The sequence below is a fragment of the Scyliorhinus torazame genome, chromosome 1 (assembly GCF_047496885.1).
Source record: "Scyliorhinus torazame isolate Kashiwa2021f chromosome 1, sScyTor2.1, whole genome shotgun sequence".
Taxonomy (NCBI): domain Eukaryota; kingdom Metazoa; phylum Chordata; class Chondrichthyes; order Carcharhiniformes; family Scyliorhinidae; genus Scyliorhinus; species Scyliorhinus torazame.
In genome coordinates, this window is record NC_092707.1 from 175,466,762 (window position 1) to 175,483,376 (window position 16,615).

Here is a 16,615-nt window from a genome sequence, read left to right on the forward strand (position 1 = left end):
TGGAATATCTGACCGGGGGGATGGGAGTGCAGTTGTGGCTAGCATTCGGAGGGATGTCTCTGCACAGGAACTCTCCTCCATCCTCACCTACTCCATTCCCGGTTCTTTGACACATCACCAAAATCTTTCTGCAGTCCCCCACCCTCCCCTGCCCTCCACCCCCCACCACACCATGGTTAACTTATCACCTGCGTTGAAAAAGGCCTTGGGAATGTAAATGGAGAGGGATCGGAACAGAAAGAGGAACCGGAGCAACATATTCATCTTGATTGCCTGCAGTCTGCCTAGAAGGGAGAGTGGGAGTGAGCCACACATCTGCAGGCCCTTTTTAACTTCCTCCACCAGATTCATCAGGTTCCACTTGTGGTTCCATGTCCAGTCATGGGCTATTTGGATCTCCAGGTAGAGGAATTTGGTCTGGGCCAATTTGACCAGCAGTCTCCTAGTTCTGCTCCTCCTCCCTGCGGTTTCACAGGGAAGATTTCACTCTTACTCAGGTTAAAGTTGTAACCTGAGAAGGCTCCGGACTTTTTCAGGAATTTTATTATTCCTTCCATGCTGGCCAGGGGTTCAAGATGTCGAGGGGCATGTACATCTGCATAGAGTTAGACTCTTGTGCTCTACGACTCCCCTTTGGATAACTCTCCACCCCTTCGCCACTCTAAGGGCGATTGCCAGGGCAAACTGCAGTAGGAACAGTGGGCATTCCTGCCTCATGCCTCTGCGCAGTCGGAAGAGTGGTGGTGAAAGAGAAAATGCTGGAAAACCTCAGCAGGTCTGGCATCTGTAGGGAAAGAAAAGAGCTAACTTTTCGAGTCCGATGACTCTTTGTCAAAGGACTCGAAACGTTAGCTCTTTTCTCTTCCTACAGATGCTGCCAGACCTGCTGAGATTTTCCAGCATTTTCTCTTTCGTTTCAGATTCCAGCATCTGCAGCAATTTGCTTTTATTTAGGAAGAATGGCGGTGTTTGTTCATACCCTCCCCATGGGAGTTCTGTACAGTAGATTCACCAGGTGAACCCTGGCCCAAACCCTTTCAGTGCCTCTATGGGGTACTTCCATTCGACCATGTCGAAGGCCTTTTCTGCATCGAGGGAGATGATCACTTCTGGTGTTCTCCCCCGGGTGAGATCACGGTGACATTCAGCAGGCGCCTGATGTTCGATGTTAGCTGCCTGCCCTTGACAAAACTCGTCTATTCTTCCGCGACTACCTCTGGAACCCAGCTCTCCAGCTGCCTTGTCAGGGCCATCGCCAGAATCTTAGCGTCGATGTTAAGGATGAGATGGGTCTGTAGGACCCGCAGCAATCTGTCGGATCTTTTGTCTTTTTTTGAGGATCAGTGATATTGAGGCCTGAGCCAACGTTGGTGGCAGGGTATCCCTTGCGAGTGAGTTTGCAAACATCTCCCGCAGGTGCATGGCCAGTTCTGGCACAATTTTCTTTAGAGAAGCCCACCGGGAATCCATCTGGCCCTGGTGTCTTCCCTCCCTGCATGGAGTTAATGCCCTCCATCGCTTCCCTCAGTTCAAATTGTGCTTGTAGGCTCCGTCCCCTATCTTCCCCCAAGACTGGCATGTGCAGTCCGTCAAGGAACTGCTTCACCTTCAAGTCCCAGGGGTTCCGAGGTGTACAGCTTTTGGTAGAAGGTTGCAACGGCTTCACGGATCTGTTCTGACGCTTCGACGAGCTTGCCGCTCCTGCCTTTTAGCTGGGCTATTTCCTTCGTGGCTGCCTGCTTTCTCAGCTGGCAAGCCAGCAGGCGGCTGACTTTGTCTCCATACCTGTAAAAGGTCCCCCGTGGCTGGCAGAGCTGGTGCACTGCTTTCCCGATAGAGAGCACGTCAAAGTCTATTTATAGCTTTTTCCTCTCCACCGAGTAGTTCCACGATCGGGGACGAGGACTACTGACGGTCCATCTCCAATATGGAGTCGACCAGCTGTTGCCTAGCTGCCCTTTCCTTCCTGTCTTTGCGTGCTTTGTATTCAATAATGTTCCCCCTTACTACGGCCTTCAGTGCCTCCCAGAACGTGGAGGGAGAGACCTCTCCATTCTGGTTGTTCGTAACGTACCCATCTATGACTTGTGATATCCGTTCGCAAAATGCTTTGTCAGAAAGGAGTGCCTCCGTTCACAAAGTGTGGCGCATGGTCGAAGATTACAATTGCCGAGTACTCCGCTCCTACTACCCCTGGAAGTACTCTTTCCCCACTACAAAGAAGTCGATCCTGGTGTTGACCCGGTGTACCTGGGAGAAGGGGGAGAACTCTTTCTCCCCTGGGTGTGTGAAACTCCAGGGGTCCATTGTCCGATGAAGTTGTTCAACTCTTCGCCACATTTGATAGTCCCAAATCAGGGAAACTGTCTGTACATCGGTCCTGTATGCAGTTGAAAATAATGAGTCTATGTCGGGGATTTCTGCCATGGTTTTCATAGAATTTACAGTGCAGAAGGAGACCATTCAGCCCATTGAGACTGCACCGGCCCTTGTAAAGAGCACCCACTTAAGCCTACATCTGCACCCTATCCCGATAACCCAGTAACCCCACCTAGCCTTTTTGGACACTAAGGGCAATTTAGCATGGCCAAACCACCTAACCTGCACATCTTTAGTTTTCTTTATGAATTCTGCGTCGTCCCATTTGTGAGCGTACATGTTTATGAGGACCACTGGTGTTCCTTCCAAGACACCATTAATGATGCCATACTGTCCCCCTGGGTCTGTGACCATCTTTGTCGCCATGAAGGCTGTCCTCTTGTTGAACAGTATGGCCACCCCCCCCCCCCCCCCCCCCCCCCCCCCCCCCACAGCCCTTGTCCCGTAGTATGACTGGTAAGTCTGTCCCACCCAGCTCAGTCTTACCCACAGTTTGTCCTTCTACCTCAGGTGTGTTTCTTGGAGGAAGACAACATTATCCCTCAGACTTTTCAGATGTGCGAAGCCTCTGGATCTTTTCAGTGGCACATTAAGTCCCCTGTCGTTCCAGGTGACTACCCCAATTGGGGGGGGGGGTTGTCCTGTCTCACCCCCCTCCCCGCAGCATTCTTCACAATCCTAGTAGGCCACCTGTGGGCTAAAAGTGCCAAATTCAAACTTCCAGGAGGAGAGCAATCTTTCCTGTGTCCCCATCACCAGAGGTCCCCCAACTATATTTTTATAGATGTACACAGACTTGGAAGACTACAAGTTTCAATATTTTCTAATGCTCTCAGTAAGTGCACAGTCCATGTAAACCAACAGGTCAATTGTGGTAAGACACACTACACTCTGAAACCATGCCACTTAATACAATTTCTGTGGATTTCTTATCAAATCACCCCCAGATGCTCATCACAGTGAGCCAACTGGTCTCACTGGAGCTCTGACCTTTCACACGAGTGTTTCCAAACTCCACACTTGAAATCTTCTCCCAAACAACACTCTCTCTCAGATGCTCTCATCAAGGATCCATACCCACAATTTCAATCTCTCCTTTCAGTATTCCTCTGCCCTGGATTGCCACATACATTGACACTTCCATGCAATCTCTCAGGTACCCAAGCATGCTAACAAAACACTACTGTTTCACAGGCTGTAATATAGTGTCGACAACCGTAGGATTACTTCAGCTATTGGCTTCTCACTGTTGCCCGTCTCCGGTACTTGCTCATATGGAATGTGCTCATCACCTGCCTGAACCTCTCGGTGTGAAAAGTCACAACACAGGGTGTTTACCGGTCTAACACACCATCTTATTTGGAAAAGGATTTTGGATTTGTAACATGCCACACAGATTTCATAGAATTTACAGTGCAGGTTAAAGTCCAACAGGTTTGATTTGAAACAAACAAGTTGGACTTTAACCTGGTGTTGTAAGACTTCTTACTGTGCTTACCCCAGTCTAACGCCGGCATCTCCACATCAAGATCTATTCCCCAACCTGTTCCAAGATGTTCATCTGACAACTGACCCCCTGGAAATTCAATGATAATAAGTCTTGCAGCCTACTGAGAATCCTCCACTTTTACAAGACTTCCATTTTTGAGCTATGGCATCAATTCTTCTAAGTTACAGGCCTGTTAGGAAAGAGACTGAAATAATTCCAGGTTGTAATCATACTGTCTTTTTCTTCATTTGCACCTAATCTTTGAATGTGTGATAACGTAAGAGAGATGTTGCGTTTAAACCTCCAGGGCAAAGTTTGATAACAAACAAGTGTCTTTATTTTGAAATTCACAAAAACTTGCTGCTGAAACCATTTAAATTGGAACAAGCCACTCTGAGGTTAAAATAAACAGACAAACCTCACACTTTAAAAGACCTTGATCATGGACAGTAGCAAAACATAAAAATTTGTGCATGACATTCAGATGCTGCATTCATTGCAAAAAATAAACTCATTCTCAAGTTGGCGCTCAGTAGTCCCCATAATCCATAGAATCCCTACAATGCAGGAGGAGGCCATTCGAACCATCGAGTCTGCACCAACCCGCCGAAAGAGCACTCTACATAGGCCTACTGCTCTACCCTATTTCCGTAACCCGTACATTAATCATAGTCCAAAAATGTGTAGGTTAGGCTGTGGGAGGAAACCAGAAAACCTGGATGAACCCCAACAGACATGGGAGAACATGCTAACTCCACACAATCAACAAGGTCTGAATCAAACCTGGGTCCCTGGTGCTGTGAGGCAGCAGTGCTAACCACGTGCCACTGTGCTGCACTGATATTCCTTAAGAATTGCATTTAAAAAGGTCTGATACAAGACTTTTTGCTGCTAAATTTACTAACAAGTATTTCAAAATCATTATGGTGCAGCCATCTGAGAACAAAGGATTTTCGCTATCCATTACTCGAGTTAAAAAAATAAATCTGGGAGGATTTGTAATTCCTTGTAGTTTCATGTCAATCCCTGCAAAGTTTTAAAAAAATATTTAGAGTACCCAATTCTTTTTTTTTTACAATTAAGGGGCAATTTTGCATGGCCAATTCACCTACCATGCACAACTGTTTGGGTTGCGGGACGAGACCCACGCAGACACAGGAAGAATATGCAAACTCCACACGGACAATGACCCGGGACCGGGATCAAACCACTGCACCACCGTGCTGCCCTCCAATCACTGCAAAGTTAAGTATGTTCAATTTGTTACCTTGGTATTTTAAAATAATGAATTTGATGAAAACATTATCAGTTTTTCTTTCATAGGTTTCTGAAACCTAAAATGTTAAATGGGCATTTTTTTGGAAGGATCTTTAAAAAGTGGAAGTTTCCTAGAAGCTCCTGTAATATCCAATTCATTCTGTCATAATATCAGGTTACCATATGGTATTTAGTGGCTACAACTTATCAGCCCAAATATTACATCCAAATCCTTTCAATTTAAATTATATGAATTGTTTCAGTACATAGAGGTAGTCCATTCAACCCCTCGAGCCTGCTTCACCATTTGTCTAGATCATGGCTTATCTTCAACATCATTACATGTTCCCACTCTATCTCCATTTCCTTTTTCATCACTTATGCAAAATATCAGGCAAATTTCATAAAACCAGGTGCAAGAGATCATTTGGCCCATCGTCTCTCTGTCACCACTTCAAAGAGATAGCCTATTAGTGCCACACCCTAGCTCTTTACAGGTCCCTTCTAGAGACCTGCAAGTTCTACGCCTTCCAGTGTATTCATCCAATTTTCTTTTTAAAGTTACTATTGAATCCTCATCCACCACCCTCCCAGGCAGTGCATTCCAGATCATCGTAACTCGGTACGTAAAAATAATTCTCCTTTTGCCAATTACTTTAAAAAATGTAACAAGTATTTTATATTATTTTGCTTTGTGCCACTATTGTGGGGCAAAGAAGCAAACTATGCAGGACAGTACTAATTGACAGTATGGCCAACATTACAAACTTCAAATATTTGGTATAACAACTTGGATTTACATGGCACCTCGAACATAAGACAATGTCCCAAGTCACTTTGCAGGAGTGTTCTCAGACAAAAATTGACCCATCAAAGGAGAAGGCAATAGGACAGATCACTAAAGTTTGGTCAAAGAAGTAGGTCTTAAAGGACAAATATAGTTTCAACTGCTTCTTTTGAAATGATTTTGATTTATCACATTCAACTGTGGACATGTGTAACTTGCCACTTGCTGAAACAAAGTGGAGAGGGTAAACTAAAGTGAGATCTAGCCAAAGAATTTGAAAATAAACAGCCAAAGGAAAGAACGTACACAGAAAAACGTTGTTTCTGAGCAGATATTAGGAATGTAATAAAGCACTGGAGTTGACTGTCTCATGCTGTGCCTGGGCAGTAGTCGTAAAATGGGAGCCATACTGCCCCAGTAGCACAGACAATCCAGTTGGTGCTATTTTGAAAATAGCCTACTGATGACACCTAAAGCACCCATCTGTTTGAGACGATTGATTTCCTTTAATAACTAAATTGGGGACTTCGGATCTTATCGCCATTTTTAAGCCTGAACCAGTAGGACTACCATACTCTGACCAATTTCACACGCAATAGGACTGAAGATGACCAGCAAAGGTAACTTATAAATGTTACAATCCAAGTTGATGTTGTAAACGGTAGGGAAGATCCCAGAATGGAACCCTGCCTTAAAAGACCTTAACCTTTACTTTTTTTAAATAAAATGTGCAGGAACAGAGTAACAGGGCAGGTAATTAGTTTTAACATCAAGAAAAAAAAACATTTATTAAACATGAAAAATTGGATACTATACCACAATAGTCCTTTACTCCCCCCTTAGCTTTATTACACATAGATTTTAAGATTAACACAGATTACAAAGTACATCTTAAGTTACAATGTTCCCATTAACACACAAAGGCCCTTTTAAGCACGCAAGATAATTGTGGTAAGACACACTCGCTGAACCCAAGTGAATGCCTATGGATTTCTCCTCAAAATCACCCCAAATGATTCTTATACCATGAGCCACTTTGTCTCACTGAACTCCACTTCTACATGACTGATTTCACATTCTGCTTTCAAAAGACACACTTTCAAATCTTATTTTAAATTATGTTTTCCCTCTGCTGCTTCCATCACTTTCAGGTTTTAAATCTCCCCCTTCGGGTTTCCTTTGTCTTGAAAGCTTTTACAGTTCTGAGGTCCAGCCACCGATTTCCACAATTATTTCAATCTCCTAAACTATAGTAATTTCTCACAAATATAGCACTACTGCAGATATTCCACGATCCAATGTCTTTTCAACTTGTGACTTCACTGAACAATAATCTGGTTCCTAGTTTCCTCTGTTCCATTAATTCGAGATTTCTTGGAAACTTCTCATCATTTCTCTAGTTTCCTTAACTGGCTGGACTTTAGGTTTCTGGTACCTGCTTTCTTAACCATTAATCCATCGCATGGCTTTTATTCTAACAAGATTAAGAGAAAATTCCCTTTCTAACCTTCTAAAACCAACTGTTTCTAGCACAGCTGTGAGAGCTGCCTTCTGTCTCACTACCTATCTCCAACTGCAATTTAATTAGCTAACTATAACACATTGAAGCGTTTCTACCTTACGCAGGCCCAGCAGCTAAGCAACCGCTGCTGGTTTATTTACTCGTCACGCCGTATGCCTGTACTCAAGCGCACGTGCACCTATGTCCAGCATGAATCTAACTATAGGTTTCACCCTTCCAGGTACAGAAACATTAAACACTTAGCACTCTACCTTATTTCTAGTGTTTACCAATACAAATATAAATACCATAAAATTACCTTTGTTTTCCTAACATAAATTATATGTTGTTGGGGCCCGGAAGAGCTGCCAGCTCTTTAGTCTCTGTGGTCGCCTGTAATTGCGACCCTCCCTCAATAAGCTTTCAGCTATCCGAATATACCCGGACTGGAGCACGGAGGTTGCAAAGCGGAGAGCAGGTTTCAACCGGGCCAAAGCGGCGTTGTACCGGAAAGAAGTGAAATTCGGAATGCTGCAGCCAGCGCGACAGTGGGTCACATACAAGGGCCAACACTATTACTTCAAAACGCCTGAGGCGGCGTGGACCTTTGTACAAGCCCAAAAATTTGGACTCTAACTGAGGGTTTGTGAGGGTGGGGGGATGTTTTGGGGTTTGATGTGTGATGGTTGTAGTATATCGGGGGTCAATCACGCGCAGGAAATGTTACATGGGCTGGGGGGAGAGAGACAAGGCCGCGACAGGAGCTGCGCCAGAGGGGGCGGAGCGGGCTTTGGAAAGCGCGGGTCTTTTTCCCGCACGCGGGAAGAAAGGCGGGAAGGGGAACGAAGGAATGCATATGGATTGGGAGCCTCCCACGCGGGGAGGTCAATGGGACGGCAGGGGAAGCCGGGGTCAGCGGGCGTCAGCTGACTTACGGGAGTGACATGGGGGGGGGGGGGGGGGGGGGGGAGCAAAAAAGCTAGACAGGAGTCTAGCGGGGGGGAGGGGGGGGAGAAAGGGTTGCTGCTGCACTGGCCGAAAGGGAATGGGACACAGAAGAGGTGGTCGGGATGGGGGTCCCCTCTCTGGGGGACTGGAGGGTGAGGGAGGCGTGGACACAGGACTGGCCCAGAAAAGGAGATGGCTAGTCGGCGGGGCGTGGGGGGGTGAGAGCCCCTCCAATCCGGCTGATAACGTGGAATGTGAGGGGCCTGAATGGGCCGGTGAAGAGGGCTCGAGTGTTCGCGCACTTAAAGGGACTGAAGGCGGACGTGGCCATGCTCCAAGAGACACATCTGAAGGTGGCGGACCAGGTCAGGTTAAGAAAAGGATGGGTAGGACAGGTATTCCACTCGGGACTGGACGCGAAGAATAGAGGGGTGGCAATATTGATGGGAAAGCGGGTGTCATTTGAGGCCAAGACTATTGTAGCGGACAATGGAGGGCGATATGTAATGGTGAGCGGTAGGCTGCAAGGGACGTGGGTGGTATTGGTAAACGTATACGCCCCGAACTGGGATGATGCAGGATTCAGCATGCAGCATGTTGGGGCGCATTCCGGACCTGGAGGTAGGAGGCCTGATAATGGGAGGCGACTTCAATACAGTGTTGGATCCAGCACTGGACCGCTCCAAATCAAGGACTGGAAAGAGGCCGGCAGCGGCCAAGGTACTTAGGGGGTTTATGGATCAGATGGAAGGAGCGGACCCATGGCAGTTTGCAAGGCCGCAGGCCAGGGAATTTTCTTTCTTCTCCCATGTACACAAAGCCTACTCCCGGATAGATTTCTTTGTTCTGGGTAGGGCGCTCATCCTGAGGGTGGAGGGGACGGAGTATTCGGCTATAGCCATTTCGGACCATGCCCCGCACTGGGTGGAACTGGAGCTGGGAGAGGAGAGGGACCAACGCCCGTTGTGGCGGCTGGATGTGGGACTGCTGGCGGACGAGGTGGTGTGTGGGAAGGTGAGGGGGTGTATCGAAAGGTATTTGGAGGCCAATGACAACGGGGAGGTGCGGGTGGGGGTGGTATGGGAGGCGTTGAAGGTGGTGGTCAGGGGAGAGCTAATTTCCATTAGGGCTCATAGGGAGAAGATAGAGGGCATGGAAAGGGAGAGGTTAGTGGGGGAGATTTTGAGAGTGGACAGGAGATACGCAGAGGCCCCGGAGGAAAGATTACTTGGGGAAAGACGACGGCTCCAGACGGAGTTTGACCTGTTGACCACAGGGAAGGCGGAGGCACAGTGGAGGAAAGCGCAGGGGGCGACCTACGAGTATGGGGAAAAGGCTAGTCGGATGTTGGCACACCAGTTCCGTAAGAGGATGGCAGCGAGGGAAATAGGGGGAGTCAAAGATGGAAGGGGAGCCACGGTTCAGAGTGCGACGAAAATAAACGAGGTATTCAAGGCCTTTTATGAAGAGCTGTACAGATCCCAGCCCCCAGCGGGGGAAGAGGGGATGAGACGATTCCTAGATCAGCTGAGATTCCCGAGGGTGTAGGAGCAAGAGGTGGCTGGTTTGGGGGCACCAATTGGGTTGGAGGAGCTGAGCAAGGGTTTGGGGAGCATGCAGGCGGGGAAGGCCCCGGGACCGGATGGATTCCCGGTGGAGTTCTACAGGAAGTATGCAGACCTGTTGGCCCCGCTACTGGTGAGGACCTTTAATGAGGCAAGAGAGGAGGGGACCCTGCCCCCGACAATGTCGGAAGCGACAATTTCTTTGATCCTAAAGCGGGACAAGGACCCACTGCAATGTGGATCGTACAGGCCGATCTCGCTCCTTAATGTGGATGCAAAGTTGCTGGCAAAAGTGCTGGCCACGAGGATCAAGGACTGTGTCCCGGGGGTAATCCACGAGGACCAGACGGGATTTGTAAAGGGCAGGCAACTAAACACCAATGTGCGGCGGCTCTTAAACGTGATAATGATGCCATCGGAGGAGGGAGAGGCGGAGATAGTGGCAGCTATGGACGCGGAGAAGGCCTTTGAACGAGTAGAGTGGGAGTACCTCTGGGAGGTGCTGCGTAGGTTTGGGTTCGGGGTAGGGTTTATCAATTGGGTTAAGCTCCTTTACAGAGCCCTGATGGCGAGTGTAGTGACGAACCGGCGGAGGTCGGAGTACTTTCGACTGTACTGAGGGACGAGGCAGGGGTGCTCCCTGTCCCCCCTGTTGTTCGCATTGGCGATCGAACCATTGTCCATGTCATTGAGGGAGTCTAATAAATGGAGGGGGGTGGTCCGAGGGGGAGAAGAGCATCGGGTGTCGCTATATGCGGATGACCTGTTGCTGTAATTGCGGATCCAATGGAGGGGATGGTGGAGGTCATGCAGACTCTAAGGGAGTTTGGGGAGTTTTCGGGCTATAAGCTCAATGTAGGGAAGAGTGAGCTCTTTGTATTACAGGCGGGGGACCAAGAAAGAGGGATAGGGGACCTACCGCTGAGGAGGGCGGAGGGGAGCTTTCTGTATCTGGGGATCCAGATAGCCAGGAGTTGGGGGACCCTACATAAACTGAATCTGACGAGGTTGGTGGAGCAAACGGAGGAGGATTTCAAAAGATGGGACATGTTACCGCTCTCGCTGGCGGGTAGAGTGCAGTCGGTCAAAATGGTGGTCCTCCCGAGGTTTCTGTTTGTGTTTCAGTGTCTTCCCATCGTGATCACTAAGGCCTTTTTTGAGAGTGTAAGCAGGAGTATTATGGGGTTTGTGTGGGCGAATAAGACCCCGAGAGTAAGGAGGGGGTTCCTGGAACGCAGTAGGGACCGAGGAGGGTTGGCGCTGCCAAACCTGGGGAGCTACTACTGGGCAGCAAATGTGGCTATGATCCGCAAGTGGGTTATGCAGGGAGAGGGGGCGGCATGGAAGAGGATGGAGATGGCGTCCTGTAAAGGAACATGCCTGGGGGCGTTGGTGATGGCACCGCTGCCGCTCTCGCCGACAAAGTATACCACGAGCCCGGTGGTGGCGGCAACGCTAAGGATCTGGGGCCAGTGGAGACGGCACCGGGGTGCAATGGGAGCATCGGTGTGGTCCCCGATCAGGGGTAACCACCGGTTTGACCCGGGGAAGATGGACGGGGGGTTCCAGAGCTGGCATCGGGCGGGGATTGGAAGAATGGGGGACCTGTTCATCGACGGGACGTTTGCGAGCCTAGGGGCACTGGAGGAGAAGTTTGAGTTACCCCCAGGAAATGCCTTTAGATATATGCAGGTGAGGGCTTTTGGGAGGCGACAGGTGAGGGAATTCCCATTGCTCCCGGCACAAGAAGTTCAAGATAGGGTGATCTCGGGTGTATGGGTCGGGGAGGGCAAGGTGTCGGAAATACACCAGGAGTTGAAAGAAGAGGGGGAAGCGCTGGTAGAAGAGTTGAAGGGTAAATGGGAGGAGGAGCTGGGGGAGGAGATCGAGGAAGGTCTGTGGGCTGATGCCCTAGGTAGGGTTAATTCCTCCTCCTCGTGTGCCAGGCTCAGCCTGATACAATTTAAGGTGGTCCACAGAGCGCACTTGACGGGGGCGAGGTTGAGTAGGTACTTTGGGGTGGAGGACAGATGTGGAAGGTGCTCAGGGAGCCCGGTAACCATGTCCATATGTTTTGGTCATGCCCGGCACTGGAGGGGTTCTGGAGAGGAGTGGCGGGAGCAATATCTCAGGTGGTGAAAGTCCGGGTCAAGCCAAGCTGGGGGCTAGCAATATTTGGAGGAATGGACGAACCGGGAGTGCAGGAGGCGAAAGAGGCCGGCATTCTGGCCTTGGCGTCCCTAGTAGCCCGGCGAAGGATCTTGCTAATGTGGAAGGAGGCGAAGCCCCCCAGCCTGGAGGCCTGGATAAATGATATGGCTGGGTTCATAAAATTGGAGAGGATTAAGTTCGCCTTGAGAGGGTCTGCGCAGGGGTTTAACAGGCGGTGGCAACCGTTCCTAGACTATCTCGCAGAGCGTTAGAGGAAGGTCGATCAGCAGCAACCTTGGGGGGGAGGGGGGGGGGGACTGCCTGGGAGGGTGGATGAGCAAGAGATAACATGAAGGGTTGGGGAAACTGGCACGTACGGGAGAGGGCCAGTGTACAAAGCTGTGTAAATATATCATTTTGCCATGTATATATCTTGCTCTGCGCGATTTCTAATTTTTTTTTGTTTGTTTTTTTTGTTGGAAGGGGGGGGGGTTATTGTTTGTAAGGGAGAAAAATTGTATTCAAAAACTTTAATAAATATATTTTTAAAAATCAATAAGCTTTCAGCTGGGGAAAGCCCAATTTTCATCATCCGTGTGTGATCTGATGAGCTGCAGGAGGAATTTGTTTGTACACCATAACTCACATGTGAATGAAACCAGAGTGTCAAAATCACAGTATCCTCTTTGGCACCAGTATTTGGGTCCAACCAGTCACAATCGACTCTTTTTGCAGTGCAGAAGGAGGCCATTCAGCCCATCGAGTCTGCACCGGCCTTTACAAAGAGTACCCTACTCAAGCCCACGTATCTACCCTATCCCTGTAACCCAGTAACCCCTACGTAACCTTTTTTGGACACTAAGGGCAATTTAGCATGGCCAATCCACCTAACGCGCACATCTTTGGACTGTGGAAGGAAACCAGAGCACCCGAAGGAAACCCACGCAGACACGTGGAGAACGTGCAAACTCCGCCCAGTGACCCTGACGAGAATCAAACCTGGGACCCTGGAGCTGTGAAGCAACTGTGCTAACCACTATGCTACCGTGCTGCCCACAATCGAGTGGTTAGTTGCCTTGCCAGTTCTCTGCATCAGCTCTGCTTGGCACTTTAGCAAGTTGCTACATTTAAGGCTTCACAGAGCAGATCTAAAGTAGAAAATGTTAAAAACAAGTTAACTTTAAAATAAGAGCATGGAGATAATCTCTAGGCAGTTACTAATTAAGACCATTCACATTTCAAGGAAACAAATGCAGTAGCAATACTATTTGCTGTTTTCAGGAAGTAGTTACCAGCTTGAAATTTGGGGATGCTGTTTGCAAGCTGCTTGTAGGAAAACAAAAAGGCATGTCAAGACTGTTGAACATTTTCAAATGCTGCCATTTCAATTTTCTTGTGTGCCCCAGCCTTCATAACAGAAACATTTGGACACTGGTAATGATGACCATTGATCTTTCAAAGTAATCTTGCTTTGAAAGTAAGGTTAACCTTACCATTTCCTGATCCAGAAGTGTTGTTGCCTCTAAATTATCTTCACCTTCACTATTCATCGATAATTCAAACTCATTTTCCAAAATGGACATGTTACTTCTATCAGGCATACAGCAGAGCAGTTCAAAATCTCTGTTCGTTCTTCCAAATTCACTATCTGTAGATAGCAAATTACTACAGTAACCAGAGGAGTGCAAAATGTTATTAGTCTGAGGCTCTGTATTTAAAGTGAAGTCACTCTGCAAAGGTGACAAATCAGTCTTCGTTCTTAACTTCGCCTCCTCTTTAAGAGCTTCAGTTTCCCTGTGCACTGATGACTGACTGCTCTCCCCATGCATGTCGTCTGTATGTAAGGATCTGAATACCTTATCAAGTGGATCGAACCTCGTTGAGTTTTTCCCCTCCCACTCAAGCTGCAGTCTCTCCTCTGCTGCCATTCTGGATGATGTAGGAATTTCAACATCACCTTTTATTTTAATGCAGTCGAAGGCAGCAGCATCAGTGATATTCTCAATTCTTCCACTGCCTACTGCTGCATTTCCCTTTGCGTGCAGAGTTTGGTTCTCCGTTCCAGACACGGTGAAGGGGGGAGGTCTCAAATCTTCTTTCACTTCAGCTTCTGAAGGCTTTACACCTCGGTCACGGAGCACTTTCCTTGATGAAATTTGATCAGGCAAAGGTATTTCTTTCCCAAATTTCTCTACATTTTCATTGATTGGTTTGATATCAATTTTGACTGAAAATACCTGCTGTGCACCTTCTCCACTAACTTCAACATTTCCATCTATTGATTTATCTGGCGTAAATACAGTCTTCGTAATGAAATTAGATGAATTACTCAGATGCACCGGCTCCTGTAACACATCTGAAAGGTCTCGTCCCTCGTTCTGGACTTTGGGATCGGTATCTGTCTTCATCGACAATATTTCCACTGTATTATCCAAAGGGAAATGTGGCTCATTCAAACCGGTCTCACCATTTTTCTGCAGCAACTGAAATGATTTTTCGGTCAGGTTTTTCTCATCTCTTCTTGCAGCATCTCTAGAATGTGAGGCAACTTTCTTGTTTTTCCTTACACGTTTAAATCTGGGTTTTTTCTGTGGCCTGAGGGGAGATTTTTTCTGATCAGCTTCTGCAGTCGCTTGTTGCTCTCGAACACATCCTAAAGAGTTTCCCATCGTGTCAGCATTAAAAATACAGGCAGCATCTATTGCACTGGCATAATTCCTCAGACAGCCGCATCAGAGCCCGACTGATCAGAAAAGTTCTACCTCTTCCCACGAGAACTCAAATGGCAATTTAAAATTCAAACTCACAGCATATTGTACAGCAACCATCTTAAGATACTGTTTCAGTAACATACAGTAATCCAATGGATGTCACAACAGTTCAAACCACTTGACCTAAAACAAACTGATTTTTGATTGGTTGATATTTTCTCGAGTTGCTAGGTCATAATGACCACCTCTCCTTACTATCCCACAATTCAAATATCTCCAGAAAGTGACACGGAATGACATTGGCATATTTAAAGGAAGTGCAAAAATTTTATAACGACATTCCTTAACCATTAATCACCTAGGCTGCCAAATTTCCACAGTAGGATTTAAACCCGTGGTTTAACCTTTTCAGCACTAAATTTAGTATTTCCTCTGTGCACCCCAAAGATGAATTGTTGTCAGTTCTATACATGTATGCTTAATGCTGCTGAGCAAAGCTCAAAGAATTACTCTAATGTCTGTCAACAAAAACAAAATTCTTTCAAGCTGTCACGAACCACTCCCAGACAATGGGTTAATTTGTGCACCAGATTTTGTGGCGTACTCATATGCTAACTCAAATGATACCGCAGTCTCGGCAGCAGGAGCAGACAGCTGCGTCATGACAAAAAAGTCACTGGCATGCTGCAGAATAAATTAAACTACATTAGCCTCACAGGTTGTCAAGTGACATATATTTACTCACTTCCATTATCCTGAATAGAAAAATTCTAAATACTGAAATTTAAAAGTGAACAATTATTTCATTACTAGATGTCCATTGTCCAGCATTAATATTCAGTACAAGATAGAATCAAATGCTTGTGTGGCTATCCCCAAATTAATTCATGATTAATGATTTTTAAAAATATATAAAGTGGATCAGGGGGGGCATTTAAAAATAGTGCCCCAATCTCTTCATGCACTGGAGAGCCAAGCTCATCAGTACAGGAAGTGAGGCAAATGTGGCCTTGGCAGGGTGTTCCCAACCGAGGCCAGAAAAAATTCCCTTTGACAGTGGGGTCGTACTCGGCACCTGTTTCTTTCCACATTAAATCACACCCAATGAGTCAGCTCTAAAGAAGATTCAAAATATTAACCTTGTTTCCCTCTCCACAGATGCTGCCAGGCCTGTTGGGCTTTTCCAGCAATTTCTGCTTTTACTTTGACTTCAATATTCTAACTGCAGCCAATGTCAAGTTAGGTACAAAATTACAGTGGCTAGCACTGTTGCCACAGCGCCGAGGACCCGGGTTCAATCCCGGCCCCAGATCACTGTGTGTGTGAAGTTTCCACATTCTCCCCATGTCTGCATGGGTCTCACCCCCACAACGCAAAGATATGCAGGATAGGTGGATTGACCACGCTAAATTGTCCCTTAATTAGAATTTTTTTTTTTAAAGTTAGGTACAACATGTGAAATAATGAGAAAGAAATTGGTTTTGTCTTGAGGAATATTGGAAAACACTATGATAACATTACCATGAATTAGTAACTGGAGTTTTAAGTATTGTAAAAAATAGAATTCCTGGATGGGTGCCCTACCCAAATCAAGAGATTATATAATTGACAGACGAAAATATTGTTACGCCTAGTAGGGAATGATGGGAAAAAGTGGAGAAATGGGGTGTGGTAAATGATCCGGCAACTATGTACATTACAGGAATGACTACGGTTAACACTTTAGATTTGCAAAATCTGGATGCAAATTTGAGAATTTTAACAAGACAAGTGAAAGGTATATCAGGAAAATTAAACAAAAACATTAAACAAGAAACTGATGGAAAT

At 46.9% G+C, this 16,615-nt stretch overlaps 1 protein-coding gene across 28 annotated transcripts in view; it reads right to left on the bottom strand.

Moving 5' to 3' along the window:
• The window catches only part of macf1a (microtubule actin crosslinking factor 1a), a 999,246-nt gene that overhangs the window by 475,122 nt on the left and 507,509 nt on the right, over positions 1-16,615 (bottom strand). The gene's annotated exons all lie outside the window — the stretch shown is intronic.